The 2790-nt window shown below is 43.2% G+C and overlaps 1 non-coding gene across 1 annotated transcript; it reads left to right on the top strand.

Annotated features, from left to right (window-relative positions):
- Positions 1-2013: 2013 nt before the first annotated feature.
- On the top strand, positions 2014-2120 carry LOC128134000 (small nucleolar RNA R71). The gene has a single exon (XR_008232325.1). It is a non-coding gene; the product is annotated as a small nucleolar RNA R71 (small nucleolar RNA).
- Positions 2121-2790: the final 670 nt, after the last annotated feature.

Here is a 2790-nt window from a genome sequence, read left to right as displayed (position 1 = left end):
GTGCCTCCTACGTTGAGTTCTCGAAAGAATCCACCACTAGGATCTTTTGTTCCTTGAATCGCGTCTTGTAAGCTTGAACTCGCCTTTTATACGCCTTCTTTGAATTCTCTTTTTTTTTGCTTTGACCTCTTCTTCATCAAGCTTGCGTTTGGTCCCTTTACCCTGCATTCCATAGCATCCTTCTCCTCTTTCACCACTGGCTTTGTCACCCTTGAAATAACCTCCTCTTCATCACTTGTCATCTCATCATCTTCCTTGCTTACCCAAGAAGGTGGACTCTTGTAAGCAATGACTTCAACCAAATATGGAATATATGCTCTTGGTTTTGTTCTTTTGACTGGATGAACTGTCTTGATCTCTTCTTCCATAAGCTTTTCTAGTTTTTCAAGTTCATTATCTTCATTGATTGTGAACACCTCTTCTTGAACATGATTCCTTTGGAAGCCATCTTCTATCCCAAAAACTTCTTTTTCATCTCCAACCCTCAAGGTGAGCTTAGACTCGCGAATACCAACAAGAGCTCCAGCAATGTTAAGCAATCGACGACCAAGGATAATTGGAACATCGGGGTCTTCCTTCATATCCAAAACTACAAAATCTATTGGAAAAACAAATTTTCCAATTTTCACCAAAATATCCTCCACAATGCCCCGGGGTTGTGTCATTGAACGGTTCGCTATGTGAATAGTCACTCTTGTAGCCTTCATCTTCTGAATTTCCAACTTCTGATAAAATGTATAAGGCATCAAATTAATGCTAGCCCCAGAATCGGCTAAAGCATTAACCTTCATTTTGTTACCAAACTGACACGGAAGAGTGAGGCGGCTAGGATCTCCCATCTTCTTAAGTGTCTCTCCCAACACAGCTTTTGAGCTTTGATCACTTAGAATCACCTTAGAATGCTTCTTTAACTGCTTGCGAGTGTCTATCAAATCTTGCAGTAATTTATGATGCTTGGGAATTTTGGATAAGGACTCGACAAAAGGAGTATTAATCGGGATACCCTTCACGTGCTTAACAAACTCCAGATGCTCCCTTTCCAGTGGACTAAGGGTAGCTCGGGAAGGAAAAGGCAAAGGCGGCTGATAACCCGAACCAGCTACAAAATTTTTCTGTTCATGACGGGCCCATGTCGTGAACTTATATGGTTCACGTCGTGAATTCTGAAATTCAGCAGCATCTTGATTTTCGAGCTTGGGCTTCTTCAACTTTGGATCGGGCTATTGTTGTTCAACTTCTAAGGCTTCTAAGAACTCAGAGATGGCCTCTTCTTCAGTATCTATGGCCATTACATGAGATTGGGCCTTCGTTTCGGGATTTTTCGGGGATAACTTCTCATGAACCAGAGTGGCTAGTTGACCAAATTGTACTTCAAGTTTATTGATGGAGGCTTGTTGATTCTTTATTAAAGTTTGCTATTCAATAATAGCAACATTAGTAGCATCATGTCTCTTTTCCGAAGCTTCCATAAACTTCATCAACAAGGTCTCTAGATCGGGTTTCTTCTCAGCTGGTGGCTGCTCCTTTTGATAGAAGCCTCGACCTGTCTGCCTATACTTCTCTTCTTTTTTCTTTTTATACTCTTCATATGGCAGCCACTCCTTCTTTGGTTTCCTCCAGTCTTCATCAAACTTATCCCCACTCGAGTAGCACACTTGAGCTTTTCTGTTCCCAAACTCATCTAAATGACAATCCTTGGTCAAGTGCGGACCACTACACCTCTTGCAACCCACTCTCATAGCATGAATTGACTGGTCCATTTGTATTATCCTTCGATCCAAATTATTCAGCATAGCCATCACAGCTGCTATTTCTTCAGTTTGGGCCCCTCCACCGCCTTTGATCCCATCTTGCCTAGGGTTGTGGTATTCGCGAGAGTGCTTCGCGAATTCTTCAATCAGCTCCTTGACCTCCCATGGATTTTTCTTTGTCAAAGGTCCTTGAGAGTCAAGGAGTTGTCTCGTCATAACGTTGACCCCATCATAGAAAATCGACATCTCTTGTTGCACATTTAGATCATGTTGAGGGCAATTCATGAGCAAGACCTTGTACCGCTCCCTTGCTTCGTATAATGACTCCCCCGGCTGTTGCTCAAAGTTGGCTATTGCCTTCTTGAGTTTAGCTATCTTGGATGGCGGGCAAAACTGCTCCAGGAATTGCTCACATATTAGAGCCCAAGTGGTGATTGTACCCGGTGGAAGTGATTTTAACCACTCTTTAGCAGCTCCCTTGAAAGTAATGGGAAGCATCCTAAGCAAGACGGTGTTTCTGTTGACATTTGGGACATTGAAGTAATCCGCAATGTCGTTGACTTCATCTAAATGCTTAAAAGCATCCTCATGATCTTTCCCAAAAAATGGGATATCCTTCAGTGTAGTCAAGATGTGCCCCTTCAACTCGAATGTGATAGTGGCAGGTATTGCGGGTTGGACTAAACCGGGACCCACATCTTCTCGGATCCGCTTCTTGTAAGCTCCCATGGACATCTCTTCAATTGCTGCCATCTCGTTCCTTGGCTCGTTCTCGGGTTCGCTTGTATGTTCTTCAAATTTCGGCTCGGTATCGTATTCGGATTCGGTTTGGACGGGTATTTGATCCAAGTGCTCAAAATTGCTCTTGTGCCTTGAGGATGAACTTGACTCTCCTGTCTTCTTTCCCGACTTTCTTGAAAATGCTGACTTTAATTCTTGCAGTGGCGTCTTCTTATCAGTCTTCTTGTGAAGTGCAGCTTCTGGATCATCAATTGGTGGCACCAAAGGTGTGGTAGATCCTCTGGTCATGAACTCCTGC

The sequence above is a fragment of the Lactuca sativa genome, chromosome 4, assembly GCF_002870075.4.
Source record: "Lactuca sativa cultivar Salinas chromosome 4, Lsat_Salinas_v11, whole genome shotgun sequence".
NCBI lineage: Eukaryota > Viridiplantae > Streptophyta > Magnoliopsida > Asterales > Asteraceae > Lactuca > Lactuca sativa.
The sequence above is the reverse complement of the archived record's forward strand: the minus strand, read 5'-3'. Positions and strand labels throughout refer to the sequence as shown.